Source organism: Dermacentor albipictus, chromosome 6 (assembly GCF_038994185.2).
Source record: "Dermacentor albipictus isolate Rhodes 1998 colony chromosome 6, USDA_Dalb.pri_finalv2, whole genome shotgun sequence".
Lineage (NCBI taxonomy): Eukaryota > Metazoa > Arthropoda > Arachnida > Ixodida > Ixodidae > Dermacentor > Dermacentor albipictus.
Window position 1 is genome coordinate 119,369,273 of NC_091826.1, and position 25,639 is coordinate 119,394,911.

General features: G+C 46.8%; 1 long non-coding RNA gene across 2 annotated transcripts; it reads left to right on the forward strand.

Moving 5' to 3' along the window:
- Positions 1–2,311: 2,311 nt before the first annotated feature.
- LOC139061354 (uncharacterized) lies at positions 2,312–16,585 on the forward strand. Of its 2 annotated transcripts, XR_011515389.1 has the most exons (4): positions 2,312–2,379; positions 11,755–11,978; positions 16,005–16,288; positions 16,368–16,585. It is a non-coding gene; the product is annotated as an uncharacterized lncRNA (long non-coding RNA). The 2 variants fall into 2 exon arrangements; XR_011515388.1 differs by lacking the exon at positions 11,755–11,978 and having other exon boundaries at positions 2,313–2,379.
- Positions 16,586–25,639: the final 9,054 nt, after the last annotated feature.

The window sequence follows — 25,639 nt, forward strand, 5'->3', positions numbered from 1 at the left end:
CCAGTAATGAATTGTGTTCGCATGAAAGAGAAGACTCGTGCCGAAATGGGCGACGCGAACCGCTGAATGAACTTGGGTGGATCTACAAAGTAACGGCAAACTTTGCTTTAGAGTGATCGGCAACACTTACGCGCTGCGCAGTTCCCTTCTGAGCACACGCACATTGCACAAAAGGAGCACTTTTTCGCCTAGTAACACCGTGACGCATCGCATGTATGTATAATATATATATATATTATAGTTACCTACAATGTATATATATATATATATATATATATATATATATATATATATATATATATACCAGAAAAAAAGCAGTTCTGGGTCCGGGTAAATATTCACAGTGAAGTAGACGCGCGTATGAAGCGGTTTATTGACGTTTCGGCCGGGGTCCGGCCGAAACGTCAATAAACCGCTTCATACGCGCGTCTACTTCACTGTATATATATATATATATATATATATATATATATATATATATATATATATATATATATATATATATATATATATAAGACAACACGCAGCTCTAACGAACCACACACTCAAAACACATACAAGTCGCGTACGCTGGGTGCACCGATCAGGCACTTTTCATTGCGCCACGCCCTGAACATGTTTCGTGCTCAGAATGCTCGTGTACATGATGGACTTCTTGCCTGTAATGCATACGCGAAGCACGGCGCAGAAAATTACGAAGTCGACGGCTTAAAATATTTCTTCCGGCGCTCCCCTAACCACAACACACTTCCTGCTCTTCGTCCGTTCCTGTCGGCGATGGCGCGCACTGATGAGGCCTGGAAGGATGCACCGGCTGGCTGTATTCGATAACTATCTCCGTTGTTGCTCGATAACTGAGGTAAAATTTACTAGAACGAGAAAAATAGACTATTTCTGACGCGGGTGTAACTTAAGCCTTGCGTCCCCGCTTCTCTTCACTTAGAGCAAGCACCATGTTTTCCGTGAAGACGCCCAAAGTTCGGTCTTGTGAATGGCACCCGAGCTTGCTAACAGGGGGCATGGCGCCGTCTCGGTGATCAGAGTTTGTTTCCTTCGTGCTTCTACCGCCACTCCCGCCGTCGGCGCTGCAGTCTGGCCTGCTCAGTCTTGCGGCGCCGAGCGAACGTGAACCGGCGGCGCACTGTTCTCATCTCCTTGTGGTCGGGCCTTTACCGATGCACGTCGACGTCGAACACAAGGCGTAATATGCCGTGCTCGTGTTTGTCGCATTTGCTTACAAGGCGACAGTGAAAGAAACCACGCAAATGGAAACAACAAAGGAACCCGACGACGACTCTCGATGCCATGCTGCCGCACGTAACCGACGAAGAAAATGGCAGAGGAACGTCCTTCACTGCAGAGCTCACCCAAACAATTTTGCTGTACAGCCAGACAAACCACGGGAGGACGATGCCCACCACCTGCCGAAGAAAGACTTTGCAGAGCGTCGAACAACACCCTCGCCGATATGCTTGAAATGTACGTAGAGCTCGAATACAAGACGTGGGATGTCGTCGTTCCGTATGTGACGTTCGCTTACAACACGGCCGTGCAAGAAACAACGCAGCTCAAGGAACTCGAGCTGGTTTACAGAATGAACCCGAGGACTCTCGAACAAAATGCTGGCTCACGTCACCGACGAAGAGAACCTCGACGTCGCCGTCAGTCTCCAGCGCGCCGAAGCTCGACAGCTCGCCCGCCTGCGCCTCAAGAACCAGCAGCGGACCGACAGCGGGCAGTACAATCTCCGACGACCCTGCGTGGAAAGTCAGTACGGAGCGGTCCAGGCAACTGGAAGCATCGGCAAACGTTAATCGTTTTCTTCAAATCATGCAGATTCCGGGGCCAATTCGCTGCTGGTTGTACAGTCAAAAACGACCAGCTGTTTCATCCGATCAACTATATCAGCCCTCACCTTCAAGATTGCCACCATGGTAGCTACCGACTGCGCCTGCGTCATGGAATGGCGCTCTGATCGTCAAATCATGGATGCCCCCTCGCATCAGCTATGAAAGGAGCTGTAACAAGTGCGAAAATCTTCGGTACGGAGTGGTCCAGGCAATTGGAAGCATCGGCAAACGTTAATCGTTTTTTTCAAATCGTGCAGATTCCGGGGACAATTCGCTGCTGGTTGTACAGTAAAAAAACGACCAGCTGTTTCATCCGATCAACTATATCAGCCCTCATCTTCCAGATTGCCACCATGGTAGCTACCGACTGCGCCTGCGTCATGGAATGGCGCTCTGATCGTCAAATCATGGACGCCCCCTCGCATCAGCTCTAAAAGGAGCTGTAACATGTGCGAAAATCGTCGGTACGGAGCCGTCCAGGCAACTGGAAGCATCGGCAAACGTTAATCGTTTTCTTCAAATTGTGCAGGTAAATCAACTTGGATCTTTTCATAATAACCCACCAGAAGTGCCTGGATCGCTCCGTGACTGCTCTTTTAGCGCATTTCTTTGACGGTCTGTCCAGTGCGAATTGCCTTTGATAATGACGGACAAGCCACCGACTACAATTAAGGAATTGGCAAAGTTGCTTACTGATCTATCAGGCAAGGTTGACTCGCATGGATCTGCTCTGAGAGATGAGATGCAACAGATAAGGGAATCCCTTCATTTCTTGAACTCTCACTTTGAAAGTTTCAAGGCAGCAGTTGATGCTATGAAGAAAGATCAAGCGTTGCTAAAAAAAGACAATAATGAACTACGAAGTAAGCTTGAAAGCACCCGCTATGAAATAATTGAGCTGAAGCAATATGCACGACAACAAAATTTGGAAATCAAAGGACTTCCCTTAAAACGAAACGAAACCCTCGTCGAAGTGTTGACATCTGTTTGTCAAAAGAATGACATTTCTGTTAGTGAAACAGACTTTGACGTGATTCATCGTATTCCCAGTAAAGATAAGGATCGGCCAAATGTTGTAGTTAAGTGCATGTCTCGTTCTATTCGTGAACGCATAATTAAAGGTTTCAAAAAGAAAAAGATAAGCCCTCAGGATTTTGGATACGATGGCTCAGCGAATGTGTACATTAACGAGCACCTCTGCCCCGAAATGAAAACACTATTAGGGAAAGCTATCACCAAGAAAAGGACAAACAACTGGAAATTTGTCTGGGTAGCAAAAGGAAAAATTCTCGCCCGAAAGGCTGAGAATGCACGTGTTGTCAATATTCGTAATAATAACGACCTATCGCTTATTGATTAGTTTTTTGCATTAACATGGCTACCATAGTTCAGTATGCTAATGACTTCCTCAACAGTTCCTTCTGTTATACTTCAATTCATTGTAATGTGCGTAGCTTGCTCAGAAATACTGACAATCTTTGCTCTCTTCTGTCATTACATAATGTCCCATTTGATGTTATTGCTACCTCCGAAACATGGCTGCGTTCAGACGAACTGTACCATATACCCGTATATGCATTCTTCTCCACTCCTCGAAGTACGGGAACTAGGGGTGGCGGCGTTGCACTATTTGTGAGGTCTTCTTTATCGTGCTCAGTCGTTAAAGTATGAGTACTCTTACTCATACGCGAATGAATTTGATATGCTTGTTGTGAATTCTCAATGCTTCGTTGCAGCGGTAATTTATCGTGCTCCTAACAAGAACAAATCAGCTTTCATGCAACAATTTGAACATTTATTAGTTTATTTAACCAATTTAAATAAACGAATAATAATATGTGGAGACTTTATTATTGATGCTATAAAGGAACATGACAGCGATTATTTTAATCTTGTTAGATCATATGGGTTCCATAACGTCAATAAAAGCCCAACACGTATAACTTCACTGACATCCACACTGATCGATCATATATTGTGCAACTTTAACACCGATTCAAGCTGGTGTAATGTTTATGATTCGGCTGTAGCAGATCACTCTGCTGCTGCCCTTTTTTCATCGATCCACTCATTCTCAGGGCCATTCTCATATTTCTCATCGAGTTAACTATCCAGTATTACGTGAATGCCTTTGCTCTTTAACTATAGATGTGCAGAAAAATTCAAATCAGCAATATGACCGTTTCAGCAAAGCGTTGTGTGATGCATTAGCGCAATCGTCAAGCACCTTCGAAAAAAGATATTATAGCACTCCTATCTGTCCCTGGATGACGAAAGGACTGCTAAAATTAATTAAAGATAAAGACTTTTGGCACACTAAAGTAAAGTCACATAGGGGTATCAGATATTATGAACAAAAATTTCGTATAGCTCAAAATTTAGTAACTAGCGCTATACGTATTCGTAAAAAGAGTAATACACAAATTTAATAGTCCGTAATTCTGGTAATTCAAAGGCTACATGGCGCATTATCAACTCGGTAATTAAGCCAGCGGTTACAGAATATACAATGCCAGATTTGAAAATCTTAGGAATAGCTATGGAATCCTTAGTCTCGTCGTTTAACTCGTACTTTTGTGCGATTGGCCAAGCAATATCGAATAACGTACCTCTTCTTTCAGCCATTACTTACCCAGAAAGGACGACAAACTCATTTGGTTTTGTGGACATTACAGCGGAGGAGATAGTGTCTGTAGTTAACGGCATGCCATTCAAACATTCTACTGGTCACGATGGCAAAGCCATAGTGGCCTTAAAGCATTGTATTGATATACTGTGCATGCCATTAGAAAAAATATTCAATCTCTCTTTCTATACTGCTACATATCCAGATTTACTAAAGATTGCTAAGGTTATTCCAATTTGCAAAAATGGGGACCATAACTTATTAGAAAACTACCGTCCTATATCCGTCTTAAGTTGCTTAAACACTGTCTTTGAAAAAGTTATCGCCCAACGAATCACTTCATTTCTTGAACGTGAATCAATTTTATCTTATTGCCAGCATGGTTTTCGAGCTAAAAGATCGACAAGCACAGCGGTACTAGCTCTGTCCGACTACATAAATTCTAACTTGAACAACAACAAAAGTGTCCTAGGCATATTTCTAGATGTGAGGAAAGCGTTTGACACTGTGGATCATGACATACTGCTAAATAAGTTAGAATGCTATGGTTTCCGAGGTCTAACTCTTCCATTTTTCCGCAGCTATCTCAATAACAGAAAACAACTAGTTTCCATTGCAGATACCAAGTCCGACGTTTCTGCCATTGTTACAGGGGTCCCACAAGGGTCAGTACTAGGGCCAATATTTTTTTCTTTATTTGCAAACGATCTTCCTGATACCTTAGAAAATTTCTCTGCTGTGATGTATGCAGACGACACTGTTCTACTTTGTGCGCTGGACTCCTTGAACAAAACATTTCAAGTGGCTAATAACGAGCTTCGGATTGTTAACCAGTGGTTCGCGTCAAATAAGCTAACTCTGAATATCAAGAAAACTAAATATATTCTCTTTACTTCTTCGTGGAAAGCACCACTAAAAGACTGTCATTCGCTTTCTCTAAACTATAATATCCTTGAGCGGGTGAGTTCAATTCTATACTTGGGTGTCACACTAGACGAGCATCTTCATTGGAAGCCTCACATTGCATTGCTGTGTAAAAAGTTGAGCAAGGCTTGTTTTATGCTGTATAAATACCGTTATTACTTCGACACTGCCACTCGGAGAACAATTTACTTTAGCATATTCCATAGCCATCTATCCTACTGTATTGCATCTTGGGGTAATACGTACGTTTCATACGTTGAACCTATCATACTTCTTCAGAAAAGGGCCTTGCGATTTATGACTTTTTCGGACTACAATGCTAAATCAATGCCGCTGTTTCAAAGCTTAAATATACTGCCTTTTAATTTATTACTGAATCTTAAATCTACATTGCATACTCATAACAGCATAACCACTAACTGTCCTTTGAGTGCATCACATATTTTACATTCCAGAAGCAATACACGCAGCGCACTTAAGAGGAAGCTTTAGCTCGGGTGCTCCTATCTAAATACATGTAAAAGGAGAATTCGTTTTTCTCGGCGACCACTGCACCAAATTTGACGAGGTTTGTTGCATTTAAAAGAAAAACTTAAAATCTAGTGACTGTTGGTTTCGAATTTTCGATTTAGGTCGTCAATTTTTTATTAAAAATTGGCAAAAATCGGAAATTTTCAAAAAACGAAACTATGACGTTTACAACTCTGTAACTCAACTACTAAAAATGATAATACAATTCTGTGAATTGCATCTAGTAGTACATCCAAAGCGGACAAAATTGATATGTTACACATGAATATAAAAAATTTTAATTATAGGGAAATACATCTTTTGCAAAACCGTTGTAACCAACGTAACAAATTCATGTAAGATGTAAAATGACATACTGAATTTGTCCGCTTTGAATGATCTAATGGATGCCGTTTACAGAACTGCAATATCAGTTTTTGATGCAGAGATATGAATTTGTAAACTTTGTGCTTCTATTTTTTCCAAATGGTCAAATATTTGAAAATAGTTTTAAGAAAATTCAAGCCCTAAATCGAAATTCCGCTTCCAACAGTCACTAGAATTTAGCTTTCTCTTTCAAATGCAACAAATTTCATCAAAATCGGTCCAGGGGTTATCTCATAAAAACGTTTTTGCGTTTTACATGTATTTGAATAGGCCGCGTCGGAGTTGGGCCCGAGCTAAAGCTTCCTCTTAAAAATTTTCTCTTGCCAAAAATGCATAATGTATATGGAAGGCGAAGGTTAAGCAACACTGGAGCACTCCTATGGAACAGCTTACCAACAGAAGTAAAACAAGCAAAAGGTTTTTCACTATCAGTGAAATCCCATTATCACTCATTACTATTATCTGCATGGTTTTCATCTCGATTGTGTACACATGTTTACCCTTTTCACTTGCAGTGTATAATTTACTAAATACAAATTCCTTTTTGTCGGTTTCTCGTAGCTAATAGACGTACCCTGCCTTGTGTTCTAATTGAATGTTTATGTATATATGACTTACTTATACTTCTTCGTATTGATGTTAAGAATGTGAATTAATAACTAGCATGGATCCCAACTAGCCTTGAGCTAGGGATCCAGATGTCCTGTACAACATTTCCTGTGTACTTTCCTATTTTGAATAAAGTTCAAACTTAAAAAAAATACTGCGAAGCCCGTAGACCGTGTTAGGGTTTGGACCCCGATACGCCATCGAAGAATAAGTGACAAGCTATAACGACGCTATTAACCACAATGATCAAAAGCTACCCAGCGATGCACTGGCATCTATTCAAAAATGGTGTGAAACTTCGAAAATGCAAGTAAATAAAGAAAAAAACAGGTGTTTTACGTGTTACATACAAGGTTAAGCATGTCCTAAATTTTCAGTATCAACTAAGGTCCACTGTGTAACTACCGTTGACAAGTGTAAATACTTAAAAGTAACAGTATCTGAAGACCTCAACTGGACTCAACATATCACTAATATTTGCTCTACCGCTGAAAAGAAGTTATGATCCCTAGGTCACAAATTAAAAATCTGTCTAGGCCCCGTAAAGTTAACAGCGCATTTAACAATAGTAAGGCCTACTGTGGAATAGGCCAGCATCTTCAGGGACCCTTACCAAAAAGGCTTATTTCATAAAATTGAGCGGGTGCAAAAAAGGGCGGCTAGATTTATTATTTCAAGGTGCTCCCGTACTGATTCTATAAAAGAGATCCTGCAAAAACTTCATTTATCTCCCCTCATGGAACGCCGTGGCATAGCCAGACTAAAATTCTTGTTTTTGCTTTCTCAAAATTTCTTTGACTTTGGTGCAGCACAGTGCCGAATTCCGCGACAAGTCGTGAGCCTACGAAAAAGAAATGAATGAAAAAACTTTATTTTCACAAAGGAGGTATACCGGTGAAGGTGGAGCCCTCAGTCCAGGGCCCCTGTGGCCTTTGCCATCTTGCTAGCTCTGTCGATCTGCTCGAGCTGTTCTTCAGGCTTCGAACAGGACAGCGCAGCTTCCCACGGCTCTGGTGTTGGTGTTTTGTGTACTGCCGCTACCTTTGGTTTTTGGCAGGCCCATGTAACGTGGTAAAACCTTGCGTCTTCCCCGCATAGCGGGCATTTATTGTCATATGTTGACGGATAGATTTTGCTGAGTAGACTCAGATTGGGGTATGCATTAGTCTGCAGTTGTCTCCAGGCAACCGACTGCTCTCTACTAAGGTCTTTGTGGGGAGGCGGGTAGATCCTCTTTAGGGCGCTTAGGTTTTCTAAAATTGATCCATAGCGTCTAGTGACTGTGTCCGTTTCCCCGTTGTGCACCCCTCGGTTGGCATGTGCTCAGACGTTGGCGTCGGCACACTGGTTCCCTGTCACAGTCTCATGGCCTGGTGTTCACGTAATGAAGCATCTCGAAAAGGTTATTTTTCTCGTCTTGAGTATGCGGATGGCCGAAGTGGATATGCGGCCACTGCTGTACCTTCTGGACCCTTCTTGCGAGTCGGCAAGTGTTGCTGTAGTGGCCTCTTAGCCCTAGTGGGTGACGGCGAGTGCGATTGCCGCTTCCTCAGCCTCGAGGATGCTGTTGCTTTTGATCGAAGCGCAATTCATTTCTCTAAGCTGGTGATCAACAACGCTGACTACCGCCCCGGAGTGTTTTTTGTATGTGGTCGCGTCGACGTATACCACGTCTTTTCTCCCCGCGAAATATCTGTTGTGTGCCTCTGATCTTACCTTTCTCCTGGCCTTGTGTGTTTTAGGGTGCATGTTTATCGGTATTGGGTTGATCGCAATGATCTCTCGAATCTTTTTAGGTATGCTTTCCATGCTGTTAATTTCTCTGCAAGCATCCCTCATACCCAGTATCTCCAGCGTGTTTCTGCCCATTGGAGTCAGCATGAGTGTCATTTTCTGCGCAATAAGGTGGGCTTTCATGTGTTCTTGCACTGTGTTGTTTATCGCCAATTTAAGGAATTTCTCCGTGGAGGTGTTGACCGGCAATTCGAGAGCGCATTTGTAAGCTTTCCTATGAATTGCCTCTAATTGTTCGTTTTCCTGCTCGAGCGGTGTTTGGTAGGGGACACTGTATACAATCGTACTGACCACGAGGGCCTGCATTAGCCTACATGTTTCCTCTTCCTTCATACCTCTTCATCTGTTTCAGATTTTTGCGATCATCCTCGTGATCTGAGCTGTAGTGTTTGCGAGCTGTGTGATTGTGTGATCCACATGACAGTTGCTCTGTATCCACATGCCAAGGATCTTAACTTGGGATAACTCCGGAATTTTCTTCCCCCCTATGAACATGTCTATGAAGTTTTGCAGATTATATCCTCTTCTGTAGACTCTAGAACCTCGGATTTCTCCGGGGAGGAGGCAAGTCCGCAGTGTTCAGTGTATGCGTGGATAGTATCTGCTGCACTCTGCAGAAGGTCTTGTTTTTCTCCTAAGGATCCCTTAGTCAACCAGATTGTGACGTCGTCGGCGGATATGGAACGCCTGAGTCCTTCGATTTTTTCGAGCTTCCGTGCTAACCCGATTATAACAATGTAAAAAGCGTAGGGGATATCGCAGAGCCTTGCGGTGTTCCCTTTTTGGGCATGTTGAAGGTGTGAGCCCTGATGCCTCCTATACCAATGATGGCAGCTCAGTCACTGAGGAAAGCTCTGACGTAGTTGCGTATTCTCTGCCCGCAACCAATGTTGCTGAGAACCTCCAGCACAGCCCTATGACCTACGTTGTCGAAGGCCGCCTTAAGATCTAGTGCAAGGAAGATATTTTGTGCGTATCTCGGGATGGTAGTAAGTACCTCCCCCTTAATTTTGCAGGAGGATGTCTTGCATTGAGAGGCATTTTCTGGCTCCAAACAAAGTGTGTGGCATGAGCTCACTATCCTCCAGGTGGTTCTCCAACCTCTGAAGCATAATTCTCTCGTGTAGTTTTCCCAAGCAGGACGTTAGCGAAATGGGTCGCAGGCTTTCCAGTCAGGGAGTCTTTTCGGACTTCAGAATCATTACTATTTTCCCATGTCTACAGTCGTCCGGGATAGTCCCCCATTCTTAGTGTTTATTTACGAATTCTGTAAATCGTTTGATAGAGTTTTCATCCAGGTTCCTTATCATGGCGTTCGTGGTGCCATCCTTGCCGGGTGTGGTATTCATTGTGGGAGACAGCACAGCCTGTCTCACTTCTTCTGTGGTAATGGGTTCATCTAGAGCGGGATTACTTCGCCCGTGCATGCCAAGCTGCAGTCGACGTCCGTTGTGTCCCCAATGTAGCACTGCTTGGTGTTCTCTAGCATTTCCCGGTCTGTGCCTTGGAATCGGTGGCGATCCGTTGGGTCATTTTACAATTTTTGCACTTGGTCATGGTTCGGTCTATAAAAGCCCTTAGCAAGGCCCATGTCTTTTTCCAGCCTAGGGTCCCCTGTAGCTCGTTGCATTTGTGGTCCCAGTTTCGCCCCGAGAGTTCCGTCGCATACTCTTCAGTCTGTCTGGTGACCGCAACGATCTTTAGTCTGCGTTTTCTGTTGTGTTTCTGCCGCCTCCATCTTCTTAGTAGCCCCCGTCGGGCGTCCTTTAGGTGTAAAAGATGCTTAACCACCTCGGGTGCGTTCGTGGTGAGGGCGACCTCTCGGGTTAGCCTTTTGCAGTCTGCCTTGATTTCTGCGACCCAGCTCGTAATGTCGGTGATCTGAGTGTCTTCGGACTCCGCCCTAATTTTTCTATAGGCTACTCAGTCGGTGAGCCTAGCCTGGCCAAGTCTTTTCCTGATCGGGAGGGTTTCTATCTTGATGCGCGAAATGAAGTGCTCGCTGCCAAGCGTTTCCCCGTCCTTTTTCCATCAAGCATCCCTTACCCCTCCGATGAATGCCAAGCCTGGGCACGAATCTCGGTTGATACTGTTCCCCACTCTCGTGGGTTGGGTATGGTCTGTGATGAGACTGAGCCTTCTGCGATCCGTTTTTCTGCTTACGTCCCTGCTGTTTTTAGTTTCCTTAACGTAGCGCCAGCTTTCTTGCCAGTCATTAAAATCCCCCAGAATGACGCGACCCTTCTTGCTTGCTCCTTGTTCTGCCTTGCGTAACAGGTAGCTGAAGTTGGCTTTCCTCTGGCTGGGCGGGCTGTAAATGTTCAGGAGAAAGATGCTTTCTTGGCTTCTTTTTTGGGTAATAATTTCAATAAAGACGTGGTCAATGTCCGTTGCATCAATGTCGTGTCTAATTACGGTGACAGCTTTGGCAACCAGGGTCGCGACCTTACTCTGGCCGAGCGCTTCACAGACTGAGTAGCCCGCAAGGGTGGCTGAGCAGCCAGTTTCCTGTAGGGCTATTATGTCTGGCGGAGCTGTGAAGTTAGTGATATGTTGTTTAAGAAGGCCCTGCTTTCTGCTGATCCCACGGTAGCTCCACTGCCATATATTGAGGGTTTCCTACTTAACCGAGCGTTTACGTCTGCTCGCCATACTCAGCCGACGACCTAGTATAGGGTTTAGTTCTGGATTTCATGCCCGTAAATTGTACTAGGCGTTCCCTATCCTTGCGCGTCTCCTCTTGGATGTTTGAAATGAGGTTGCTAAGATTCGCTAGTGCATCGATCATGGCTACCATGGCAGTTGTGAATTCCTGCCATCCTATGGTGGCCGACTGGGTTTCGTCTGTTTGCGGATTTGAGTTTGTCTGCCCTGTTCTCAGTGCCTTAAGTTCATCTATGAGCTCGTTGAGCTTCATCTATGAGCTCGCTTAGCTCATTTACTTCGTCATTCTGCGTGTTCGTGTTCTTTGGAGAAGTGTCAGAGGCTGAGAAAAGATGCGCTTTCCAGTTCATCTTGGTGTCTTCTTCTGCTGCTTCTTTTTCGTTTTCGGAGCCTGCCTGGTCCTGGACGCGGATCCCGTCCTTGATCTGGACCTGCTGGAGTCCCTACTGAACCAGCATTTCCTGGGCCGGCCCCGTCCGCCGGCGTCCCTGGCTTCGTCGTCCGGTTCCTCCCTTTTTTTCGCCTTTGGGCTCCTCGGTTTCCTGAGGCGTTCCTTGCACTCCTTTGCCCATATGGGGTGCACTTCCTTGCACAGCGCACATCTGCGATAGCAGGTGTGTCCGTGCTCGATTACTGGCTCGGCGCAGTTCGAGCAGACAACGGCGTCAGGTGTCGCGCATACATCCGCCCTATGCCCAAGCTTGAAGCATATATAGCAATCAAGGCAGAAAGCTGGGCTAGTTGGTGTGTCATCATTATTCAAAAGACTAGTCCTGTCGTCTTCTCTGTCTTTGTCCCTGCTATTTTGTGCTAGTCTTTTGAATAATGATACATAGCAAACTTGCCGCGATGACCGATAGAGGTAGCAACGTGTCTCGCCGCCGTAGTAGTAAACGTAGCGGGGGACGCTCTTGCCCTCGAAGGTAAATACCGCGGTTTAGGAGCTTCCAACCATTGTTGCGTAAGGTATTTTGCCTCCATTAGTACGTAACCGAAGGTGGGCTAGTAATTCGGTCGGAGTTCTACACGCGTCCTGTCCGTGAATCACTCTATTACACGAATTGTCCGGCGCTGCCACGTAAGCCGTCACTGCATAGTCTTTCGCACCAAAACTTAGACTTGGTACGCTCTGCACTACATTGGCAGTCTTCATGCTGGGCGTGCTGATTATGGCGATGTTCGATCCGTCGAGCAACCGTATAAGCAAGTTGTCTTCGTTGCACATGTCTGGGTTATAGCCCGTGCCATCTGATGCGTGCTCAGTTGACAGATGTTCAGCTCATTCTTCGATCTAATGATGACTTTGAAATCGGTCTTCGGCAGTGTAGGTAGCTTCTCTTGGCGAATGGGACTCTCCTTTAGTTTGGGATGGCTCGGTGCTGATATGTCCACCGCTTCGGTCCCGGTATCCGGAACGGCGATCAGCCTTGAGTTGTGGTATTTTGCAGTGAACTATCCCCCGTTGTCAAGGGTTTTCTTTTGCGAGAGGTCGGTAGCGTTGTTTTCTTGATGGGGGTTCTTTTCGAACGGCGTCGTGGCTCCGATCGTCGCAGACGTGTCGTCGTCAGTCGGTGGTGGTTAACATTTATTACTTGAGTCTTTTTACAACATTACATGTGAGGGGGCTCAGGAGCGCGTAGGGTGTCCGGGGGTTTGTGGCCCTCGACGACCCTCAGAGCCCAGTCCACCAGACGTGTTTGGTCACCGCGATCTCCCATTCCTCTACGTCGGTGAGTTGCCACTCAGAGGGTGGCTGGAGCTCAGGGCATAAGAACATTATGTGATGGAAGTTGGCTCTAGGCGCGCTGCAGAGTGTACATTCCTGTCGATATAGGCCTGGATGAACCAGGGTGAGAAAAGCTGGAGAAAGGTAAGTTTGTGCCTGAAGCTGGCGCCAGGTACTTTGTTGGAATTCCGTTAAGCATCTATCTGGGGGAGGATATCTCAACCGCATTTCGCGGTAGTGGAGGGTGATCTTGTGATATTCTACCAATCGGTCTCTGGCGTTATCCAGGTCCTCGGACGGCGTGGCTCGGTTGACGGCTACTCGAGTGATAGAATGGGCCATCTCATGAGATGATGAGATGAGCTTAATTGGTCTGAGGGTGATCTGATGATTGATAATTTTCCGTGCCGGTTCATAAACTTGGCCTTTCGAGCAGTTGCGGATTGCAGTTTTGGAGTCGCTAAGGATAACCTCGGTAATGGTGGTTGAGATGGCCAGTGCTATGGCAGCCTCCTCCGCCTCTATGGAAGTAGGCGCCTGTATTGTGGCAACTGTGATGTAACCAAGTTGATGTGACAATGCACTCACGGCATAGGCCGGTTTCTCTCGATAGCTAGCGGCGTCGACACACACAGTGAGGTGGTCGTGTTGGTGTTGTTTGCAGAGGGCTTTTGGCCTGGTCTGCCTGCTAGCCTCGTGATGCACGGGGTGCATGTTCTTAGACAGGGGGAGAATAAGGACGCAGTTTTTTATGTCCGATGGCAAGGGACATGTCTGATAGGCTTGGAAGTTGGGACTAGTCCTAGTTTGTCCAGGATGTGCCGGCCTGTGGTGGTAGAGGACAGCCTCTCAGTTTGGAATGTGCGATGGGCTTTCGTGGGCTCATCAAATGTGTTATGTACCCCCGTGGAAAGGACGCGCTGATTTTGCGTTTGCCTGGGGAGGTTAAGTGCTGTCTTATACGCTTGACGTATAAGGGCATCCACTTTTTCCGTTTCCGCCCGGTTGAGATGTAGGTATGGGAGCGAGCACACTACTCTGTTTATGACAAAGGCCTGCACTAACTTTCTCAAGTCATGCTCTCTCATCACATTGTGTCTATTGGCTATCTGCTTAATCAGGCGCATACTGTGGTGGTGAGTTTGTTAACGGTTGCCATGTGTCTGCCGTTGTTCTGCATGACCATGCCTAGCACTCGTAGCTGTGTGACCTCCGGAATGGAGCGCGTCCTCATCTGGTTACGGATGCTGGGGGGTGGAGTTGGGTCTGTGCGACTCTAGGGGAGGGGGAGAATAAGAAGTTCCGACTTGGTGGGGGAGCACGCGAGGCCTATTGCCGTCAGCCATCCTGGCGCATCCCGCACGAGCTGGAGCAGCGTTCCATCGGGCCGACAGCCCGATGCCGCCTAGGCTTAGAGCAGCGTTCTTCTCCGCGGATCTTCGACCAAGCAGAGAACGGAAATATGGACTTACTGTTGAAAACCCGTTATCCACGGGTTTCGCTTGATTAGTAGACGACGATAGAGTACTGCATTTTCGGCGACGTCGAGGTTTTCCGGGTGAAATGAGGCATCGGGGCAGGAGCTCATGCGAAGTGTGACCGCTCTGTTTGGCCCCCTAGCCTCGTCTCAAGCCTACGAAGTTACCACCGCAGAAATTCCTGGTCTCTCTATCTCATGTGAACACATGTGCCTTTTCCCTAGAACACTAAGAGGTTGAAATGAACATTGTTTAACTGCGTGAGCAAACGAACCACAAAGACAGCGAGGGACAAGGACGGGACAGGACGGTCCCTCGCTGTCTTTGTGGTTCTTTTGCTCGCGCAGTTTAACAATGTTCGCTAATATCTACCAACTCGCCCAACAACAAGTTCTACTAAAGAGGTTGGAATGATTTACCATATGCTATATGTGATTCCCAAACTGCAAAACATTTTGAAACCAAAGTTACAAAACATTTTCTAAGTGAATCCTTATGACCTTACATATCTCGTGTATGTTGCAGAATGTAGTATTGTTATGTGCAATTTTGTGATTCATGTGATGTATCACGTAAGTTGCAGAAAGTAGTATCATGACGCATTCTTTTGGCTATACATTGCTACTTTATGTTTGACGCGCCGGTTGTTAGGTCAGACGTTCTATTATAGTTACGTATAATGGCACGCCGTGATTTGTAATTCTATTTATTAGCTACACATTGCTGCTTTATGTTAGGAATGATGGGTTTTGTGCCATATTTCTACCCCAACAATGTAACGGACAAATCGGCCAACAGTACCTGGGAATAATGCAATAATAAAAGAAATCATAAAATTTGCCTGCATCGCTCCTAACACTCACTTATTATTCTCTTCCACGCTTTTACGACCCCATTAATTAATATTTATTTATTTGGTCATTTACAATACTGCCAGTCTCATATCGAGACCATAGAAGGTGGGCATATGATTATACGTACAATGCATGTTTGATAAACCGAACGCTAAGAACATCAAAACATGTAAATGGAAACACATCAAACAGGTTCAATGCACAATTTTCGAACAATAATACTATGAATAAGAAGAGCCACTCACATAAATAGTACACTTCAGGTTACATGTACGTAAAATTACTACAATGTTATAAAAGACAAAGGAAGAACTAAGGCGCTAAATGTTTAACTATACTTCAGAAAATAGCAGTTCTGACGATTATATATGCATAAGAACTATTTTTTTCCTAACTAGTTATCTATACTTCAAATTACTTAACAAAATCAGACTGCGATACTGTGTTAGTTATAGATGCATCTAGGTTGTTACACTCGCGAACAACACAGCTCTTATTATGTACACCTGCCCCCTCCCGCTTTTCCTGCTGTTACCCTCTCATTTGTTTTCTGTTTTCTTCTCTTCTTTTATTTTTTTACAGTGAAGCTGTATATGGCAAGCCTTCTGGAAAATTTTACCGCCTGCGAGCAAGAAGTCATCTGCCCTCTCTTTCTCCTTCCAACCGCTTGCGTCCCTATTTTCCTACCACTCGCCCGGGCTGGAGGCACAGTCGTGCGCGTAAACAGCGAAGCTGTCATCACTATGGAACCCACATCGGCCACTCCTACCCTCACACCGCCTTCTCATTGTCTTCGTTCCAAGGTCATGCGGCGGCGGCACTGTCATACGCGTCTACTTTGCGCCGGTGGGCGTCTCGCCGCCCAGGTATGTAAATAATACGAGAAAGACAAGCTGCCATTCTCCATTATGAATTTCGATTCTCTTCTCTCTTCATCACGGGGAGGTCGTGTTTAGTGCACTCTCTCGAGCAGCAGCCCGCGTACGAAGAACGACGACGAGAACAAAGACGAGAATTTGATCGGTGGCAGCGGACGGCAGACACCGCCTATCAAGTTTTTGTGTGCTGCCGATGAAGACCACCGATCAAAATAAACGTACGTTTATGTGTGTGTGTGTGTCTTTCTTCGGAATGACCACCGTCAAAGCTCAAGAGAAATAAAGTTTGCGTATGCCTTTGATCTAAATTCTTTGTCATATCTATGTCGCAGTGTGCTAAACAGCTTCGCAGGTAATCAACCTTCACACATTGGAATGGCTCATGATTTTTCTTTTTTCCTTCTTTAATTTTTTCCTTTATATATTTCTAAAAGCTTTCAGTGGCACACTCCATCGTACGACACGCGAGAATAGCTTTTTCGCCGCCTACCACCGGGACAACGCCTACGCCGAACTACTGACACTAACGTCCCGTGAAAGATCAAACCGCTGCGTTCCATCTACCCCATCCATAGCCCTTTGACTTCATGTCGCCATCTTAAAACCTTCATGATTACTCGACGAACTACTGCTACGCTGCTCAAGTCATTCTTTCAACTAGCTTTTTTGTGTTACTAGCGCACTGTCCGGCTGACCGGCTCTTCGAAAACCACAAATGCACGTCGCCTACGATGTTTACGACTTCTCATTTCTCTGATGGCTCCCTAACCTCTCCCTTCCCCAACACCCTCCTATGACATTTTTCTTAAGGCCCTCGAAAGTTCGTAAAGTAGCGACATCCTCCTCCTTCGCTTTCACTCCTCCTAGTTTCTCCTGTCTTCCTCGCTTCCTCCTCGACCGTGGCGCCTCCTACAACGCTTGAGCATAGCAGACAATCTTAGGGTGAATGCACGCAAAGCAATGCGGTGTATTCAAGCCTGTTGGCTTGCAACACAATTAAGGGCACCAAATACGACCACGCACTGCTTATATATACAACTAGATGTCGCATAGTAATCGCGTTAAAGCGTGCACACAAATGGCAAGACGCTCAGCGAACTGTTCAATAAGTTCCCCCTTCCAATTCGATGAATCCAGGTCTTTCTTAAGCCGCCGCGCTTACCGGACGATATCGAGGAGAATTTATTGCCTTTTCTGAAACTATTTTGCATACGAAGGCTTAGGAGGTCATGGTGATGGAAAATGCCGTGAAGCGACGTCGCAATCGCCCTCAAAACTTAGTTTAAGGCGCTCGCCCACCTAAACTAGACGGAACAGCAACGGCGACAAACTGCGCTCCTCCTCCAGTCGGTAGATGCTTCTCAAGCGAAGATGCGGTGCAGCGCAGCCGTAAATAAACCAAGCCGGCGCGAGAGCCTACGTGACGCCTTTAGCCGTATAGAGCGACGCGGCGTTGGCCTCGGCCAGAGCGCGCGAAAAGGCGGTGTTCTTCAAGGCGTCTCACTACTTTACGTAGTTTTAGGGGCCTTATTTTCTTCTTCCTTTCCTTCTTTTCGGGAAAACCCGCCAGGGGCCGTGGAGTACAGAGGCGTCTCTCATGAGCTCCCGCTTCTCGTGCTTCTCACCCCGCAACAAGGCCAGTGACGAACCCAAGTTTTGCACTGGTGCAACCGACAAGACGAGAGAAATCGGCGTACACTAGCCACTTCCGGGTGAGAGCACCTTATCTCAATATATCAAACGTTATTCCCGACAACCGCCCATACATCCGGCCGGTTAAGCCTAACGCCAAAACCAGCTACCGCAATCTCATCGGTGAAAGCACCCTGGCGGCGCGCGCCGCATCAGCACGAGCACACGAGCGCTTGCCCAAGCCGCGGTGAAGAGCCCCTGCGATGAGCCGAGAAGCAGCTGCGGCAAGCGAAATGTCAAAGGTCCAGAAAGAAGATGAAGTAAATGCAATGTAAACAAACTGGGCGGAAGAAAACACTGGGGAAGCTCCCTGGAACTATGACGCAGAAATCGGCCGAACAATCGAAACGGAAAGCGCCTGGATAAGAAGAAAAAAGAAAAGCAAGAAGAGCACCTTGAATTCAAAGACGCCGGGAAAAAAATCAATTTGCAAACGTCAATCCAGCACCACCACAGAAACAACGCAGACCCAGGATGCCACCCCTGCCACTTGATGACTTCAAGATTACCTACCGCCCACAAGCAGGTCTCGACCTCGCCAAAGGCAATACCGTCACAGTCACGGACGCCTTTGGTAGAGCGAGTGGACTATCAAAGCAGTACTTCAATGACAAAGTACACGTACAAGTACAGAGAATGGAAAATTTAATCATCGGAAGCACGGTTGACAAGCAAGACGCCAGCCTGCTGGTCAACATCAGCAGAGTACAGCTCGGAGGCACTTACCACAACGTCAACGGCAACATACGAACCCCGTCTGCCGCGGCGTTATCAATGGTCTCATACCAGGAACAAGCACCACAGAACTCATGGCTGGAATCTGAGCACCGGCACAGTAAACCGTTCTTCACGTCCCGATGATGGGTCAATTGCCCGCGGCAGTCGTATTCTTCGAAGGACGGCACGTTCCCTACTACATCATCTTCCAGAGCGTAGACTTCCGCTGCAGACCATGTCGCAAGTCAGTCCAGTACTGCCGCACCTGTGGCAACACGGGTCACCACCAAGACGTTTGTCCGAGACTGATCCGAGATTTTTGCTACAAATGCGGCAAGAATGGACAACCACAAGACTATGATTGGGAAGCATGATTGGGAAGCTGATTGGGAAGATTGGGAACGGCAAGTACAGTGTGCAAGAAAAAACTGAAGCCAAATCCTCTACCCTACAATATACGGCAACAGCGCCTCAACAGACTACAAGAAAGAGACAACCACTGGAGCTCCAGCAGTGAAGCGCTCCCGGAACTGGGCACCTCGGCCACCAGCTCTAGCAGTGTCAGTGAGGGCAGCTGCCACAGGCGCCGCAGCGCCAAGCCAATACTGCGAATTGCCTCTCGCTCCCGCTTAGTCAAGCACACGAGATACGCTGACGCGGTAAGCGGTTCGAGATACTCGGTTGGTACGAGCAGCTTAGATGCATCGTCCGAAGCCGCAGTCATACTGCTCCTTGAAAACCAACAGCAGAACCAGCAAACTGCAGAATCAGCACAGCCAATTGCAAAGCCAGCAAAACCTCATAGACAAGCTACTCCGCAGTCAACAGAAACAGCAAGACCTCACCGACAAACTGTTTCAAAAGTGCAAAGAACAACATGAACTCACAGACAAGCTGCATCAAAAATGCCAGGAGCTCGAAAACATAAGCAGACAGTCGGGGACGACGTTGACCAAAGCCGACATTGAAGCCATAGTAGATGCAAGGTGCCGGCTATTTCAAGAAACCTTTGTGAAGAGTATTCACGCCACAATGAAAAAATTGTACATTCAGCAATGTAAAGAACATCCACAACCTTCGAAAACAAGATCGCCACGTTAGACCCCAAAATCGATTGGATCACGCCACAGCTCAACAATTTTATCGCGCACGTAAAGAACAACTATATCACCAAGGCACAACTAGACCATTCGCGCCCAACGACAAGGAAGAAGGCGCGGGTGAACAGCCACAGCGACTCTCACTCAGTCTCGCTCAGTCCATATCGCAGGCGCGAATTCGAATCTATCGATGATGGTGACCCCTAACCACAAGGCAAAGTACCAGCATTCAACTATACGCATGTGGCAATGGAACTTCGGTCATACCGCCCTCGATACGCCATGGTGCAAGAATTCGTCAAGCTGATTCAACCTGACATCATAGCACTGCAGGAAACCAACGCGCTGAACGTCCGACTGCAAGGGTATGCCACATATGCACAAACCCGACGAACTGCCGTACTGGTGAAGAAAACTCTCACAGCCCAAAAACATGACGTAGAGAGCACCCAGGCCGAACACACCTCAATCGAGGTTTTACCGGAACGAAAGACGCAGAAAAGCCTATTCGTGGCCGGCGTCTACAGCCCGCCTCGCGACCAGCTACCTGACTTCGATCACTTTGTATGAGAAATCAGGAAATCCACGAATGGGCACCAACTCGTCATAAAGGGGACTTCAACACCTCGCACGCGGCATGGGACTATCTTACCACCACAAAAAAGGGTGCTAGAGTGCACGATGCAGCCCAGCAACACAGATTCACACCCTGGAATGATCCTCTCCAAACTACGAGATACGGAAACAGCGTCTCCAGGGACACAAACCCCGATCTTACCTTCACTGCGGACGTCCACTGGGCAGAGTAGAGTAATCTCCAAGAAGCCTTAGGTAGCGATCACCATATCCTCCATATCCTCCAGTTAGATGTAGCACACACCCGTCGACAGACCAAGACCACAAATGCACGGCTAACCGAATGGAAATCCTTTAGGGACAAGCTAGATTCCGAAGCAAGCATTACTGACATTGACGAGTGGCTCAAAAACGTATTAGACACAGCAGAACGCCACACCAAGATCATACAACAGGATGCCGATACACCCACGGTCGACGCGAACCTCCTCCATCTTTGCGAGGCCAGAAGTGGCCTCCTGAAGAGGTGGAAGCTACAAAAGCTTAACAAAAAGCTAAAGACACGAATTGCTCAACAGAACTGGCGCGCTTTCTGTGACAAGCTACAGGAGACTCTGAGCACGAAGAGGACCTGGCACCTCATACGCGCACTCCTGGCCACTGAACCCACCAAAACAAAACAGAAGCAACACCTCCACAGTCTTATCCGCAACTACGCCGGTTCAGAAGAACACCTCCTGCTAGAAATACGAAAGAAACTATGCGGGAACGCACCCTCTCCCACGTCAACTCTCAGCAAAGACTACATTGGAAAACCGAATCCAGAACTCAACCGACCCTTTATCCCAGGCCGAAATCCACGTAGCCCTATCCAAGCTGACTAGAAATACTAGCTCTGGCAAAGAGTGGATCGTAAACAAACACTTACGCAACCTACCGCGGCAGGCTACCGAGGCTCTCCTCCGTTACTACAACGAGTGTTGGGAAAAAAAGAAAACTGCCTGCAGTATGGAAGCACTCGGATATCACCATGATCCCCAAGCCTAACAAACCTCTTAGCTTGGAGAACCTACGCTTGAGCTCCCTCACCTCGTGCGTGGTAAAGCTTTTCGAACATATAGAGCCCGAATGCATTACCCAGTGCCTGGAAGACACCGGCCACCTACCGGTCACCATGTTCGACTTCAGGCAGCACCTCTCAACTCGGGACGTACTCTTACAACTAAAAGAAGGCCTCCTAGATAACCTAAACAATCGAAGCACATGCTCAATGTTGGCAGTAGACGCTAAGAGAGCCTTTGATAACGTGAGCCATGACGCGGTCCTCAACAACCTCGAAGGCGCCGGCTGCGGCACCAGGACCTCCACGGACGTCACCAGCTTTCTGAGAGACCGCGCGGCAACAGTCGGGATCTGCAACATCCGCAGCGAAAGCTTCCTACTTCCAAACAGAAGCACCCCGCTAGGGTTGGTCGTTTCACCGCTACTCTTTCACGTAGCTATGTTCAAGCTACCTACACTCTTCAAGACCATACCAGATCTGCGTCACGCGATGTATGCTGATGACGTCACGCTTTGGACCAGAGCTACGAACACTGGAAGGCAAGAAAGCAGCTTACAAGAAGCCGTAGACACCATCGAAAGCTATCTCCGAAAATGCGGCCTCCGCTGTGCCCCCGAGAAGTCTGAGCACCTCGTCCTGAAAGCAAGAACGAGAGGCTGGCCACCCAACTATGATACGCCCGACCCGAGCGTCACCATCAACGGGACAACAATGCCGAAAGTCGGCATTGTTGCCGACTTTCGGCATTGTTGTGGATGTTGTGCATTGTTGTTTCGGCATTGTTTCGGCACTTGTGGATGGAGCGGCTCCCGCTCCTTCCACAAGGATGGAGCGGGAGCTGCCAGCTTAACGAGACTACAACGCACCCTTTCGCAACTCATACACCTCGTCAAACGAATCTCAAGCCAAAGAAGCGGGCTCAAGGGGCAAGACACGCTAAGAATAATACAAGCACTCCTCACCAGCTTTGAAGAACGCTGAAATAGAAAAGCTCAACATCATGATAAGGAAGGCAATCAAAGTCGCCCCGGGACTCCCCACCATGGTATCCACTTCACGTGCCCTTAAAATGGGCGTCCATAACAAGTGGCAAGCGCTCACCGAAGCGCACAAGAACAGCCAACTGGAAGGATTGAAGCTCATGCCCACAGGGAGATTAGTACTCCGACACCTGAACTACAGCGAGGTGCACGTCGCAGACACGGACAAGAAAGAGCGAATCCCACCGAGCGTTCGAGAGTGCATTTGCGTCGCATTTGTTCCGCGGAACATCCAACCCATATACTACAAGAGTAGAAGACAGGCTAGAGCCAACGCCATCAAACGAAGTTTCAAGCACGACCCGAATTCCCGACACACCAACGCGGCCAAGTATCCCGATCGAAACGCGTAAGTACTCAGCATCGTAGACTCCCGAGGCTGCGAGTTAGCATCGGCAACCGTCAGGGCATGCAACCCAGAAACAGCTGAACAAGTGGCAATCACTCTCACCACCACAACATGCACAGAAGCAGCGGTTATATTCACCGACTCTCAGGCCGCCTGTAGAAATTTCTCGAGTGGCCGTATCTCGGCCGATGCACTCAAGATGCTAAAAAGACGGAACACTCCGCTGCCGTATACCCGGGCACGAGGGACTAGAGGGGAACGAAACGGTCCACGCCGCTGCCCACCAGCACCTCAGCTGGGCTCCCCTCTCCCCACGCGCTCTACGATCCGCGACAGAAGAAGCGGAGGCCGTACTCACCAACTATTCGGCCATATTACAGCACGACAGGCTCGAGCGCCGAGTGTATCTTCCACTGCACCTTATACTCAGCAGAGAAGAAAGCGTGATCCTCAGACACCTGCAAAGTAACACGTACACTCACGGAACCATAATGCGTTACTTCAACCTGACGTTCCATGGCTACCTCTGCCCACTATGCAACGTGCCCGACACTTTGGCACACTTGCTCCTGGAATGCCCGTGGCAGGAAGGCAGTGAAATGCAACCGGAAACTGACGCAAAACGAGCGCAAGAACCAAACCACCTATTCAAAACGTGGGAGGCCAAGCTCGCCCTCAGGAACCTGGATGACCAACGACAACTCGTCGCCAGGGCCAAGAAGGCATTCGAAGCCAGAGGGTTCCTGGACTAAGAAGCCTTAGGGTGATAGGTGATACTTAGGGTGAACCTTTCGGTGATATCAGCCCTCGCTCGGGTCAATGTGTCGAATAATAAACGTTTCTTTCTCTTTCCATCTTTTCTGCCGCCTTCCACTCTCCCGCTCTTCTCCCTTCGTTTTAGAAGCCACGCCTAGCGACGCCAAGTGACAGCTGCCACTGACAACGATCCCACATGACGTCACGCTGCTAACCATTAAAACTAACCTTCCGAGAATGAGAATCTAGCCTTTGACAAAGATAGATCCTCCTATTAAAACGTCGGCTAGCCTTTCTGAAGTGCTTTGTCCCTGTTTATAACATTTATTCCACAGGGAGTTTGCGTAGGCTCATTGCGCCATCTTCCCGACGTCGAAGGTCATCTAATCGGTGGAGGCGGAGCTGAATTTACTGAAGCCGGCCACCTGATGCCGATGATTCTGGGAGGGCGATATAGTACCTATAGGAGGCGCGCCCACATAGGCCGGAAGCGCTAGCATTTCTCTTCCGCGTGCCTCAGCCACCCACACAGGTCTTCTTCGGTTTCGCAGTAGCTGATCATGGCGCCGTCGCGAAGGAAGTTCAAGGTGTAGCCTGAACTGAGCAACTGAAACGGTCATCAATCACTGAGTCAATTAATGAATCAAAAAGAAAACTTTATATATGATTAGGAAAAGTTGATACGGAAATATCTGGCCCATTGGCTAGTGGCCGGCCCAATAAAAAAAAGGATGAGCAATCTTGTACAAACTGTTACTGGTAATAAATACAGATAATTGCTTTACATAATTACTAATTAGTAAACAATTACTTTTACAACATGAATAATCACATATTAATGTACGCTAACAACAAAACTCACACCTAAGGAAAACGAAAAATAAAGAGAACGAACTATGGGCAGTACACAAAATGAAAAGTACACCAGGCTACGGTATAGACAGCGCTTGGTTGGAGAGGAAGTAGCGCTTAAAATTGTGCCAAATTTTCTTGCAAATTTTTTTGAAAAGGTAAGTTATTCGACATCTGAGCACCGGTATATTACAATCAGCCTTTCACCGCATATCTTGAAGCACACATCGATATTAAGATTGCCGTTGCTTGCGTGTCATGTGTTTAGCGATAGGAAAATGAAGACGTTAGGAGGCAGAGGTGTATTAGCGTTTGTTACCTTGCTTACTAAGCAGGATATCTACTAGTTCCGTATAGTAATAAATGAAAGCACTGGGGTATGGCGCAGCGGGCAAAAATTCATGATACGCACAGCCTGCTTTTGTAAACAGTGTAAGTATGAGGTAGTTCCGTACGCTTGAGTACACGATTCACAACAACAGCTAACGTGGCCAGCGAAATAGGCTAAAATACCACCGAAACGTAGGACAGCCTTTCCGAGGCACCTTATTCCTGTTTACAAACTTCATATCACAAACTGTAGCAAAGTAATTTCAAAGTGCTGTCGATATGAAAGCGTAAGAGCTGAAGGACTACATTTTACAAACGGCGTTCACTTGGTCCTTCTAAATAAGATTACTTGCAAATATAATTCCCAGGTATTTATTCATGTGATCACGTTTAATTGTTCGATTGTTTTATGATTACTGTGACAATGTTTTGTGATTATTATTTAAAGTGTAATTCAAGTTTTCCCTTCGTGAATTGAAAATAAAGTACTTAGTCCTAATTAGTAACACTCGATTGTTGCGAAACCAATATGAAACAGCTAGCAGTATGTTGGACGCAGTGTGTTGCAAGAATTCAAGTCCACTTCCTGTGATATCGCAGTATCATCTACGTACTTAACTGGATTCGTGGTTTTCTAACAGGCCGACAGCAGTTCGTTTATGCCAATTCACACCCGTCATCTTTAGCACCTGCACTCTCAGGTGTACCGCAAGGTACGGTCCTGGGACCCCTTCTTTTCTTAATATATATGTATGATTTGCCTTCTAATATTTCCTCTGGTATTCGTCTCTTTGCTGACGATTGTGTAACTTATAGTTCAATCATCAAGAGCTCTGACACCACTGCTCTTCAAGACGATCTTAA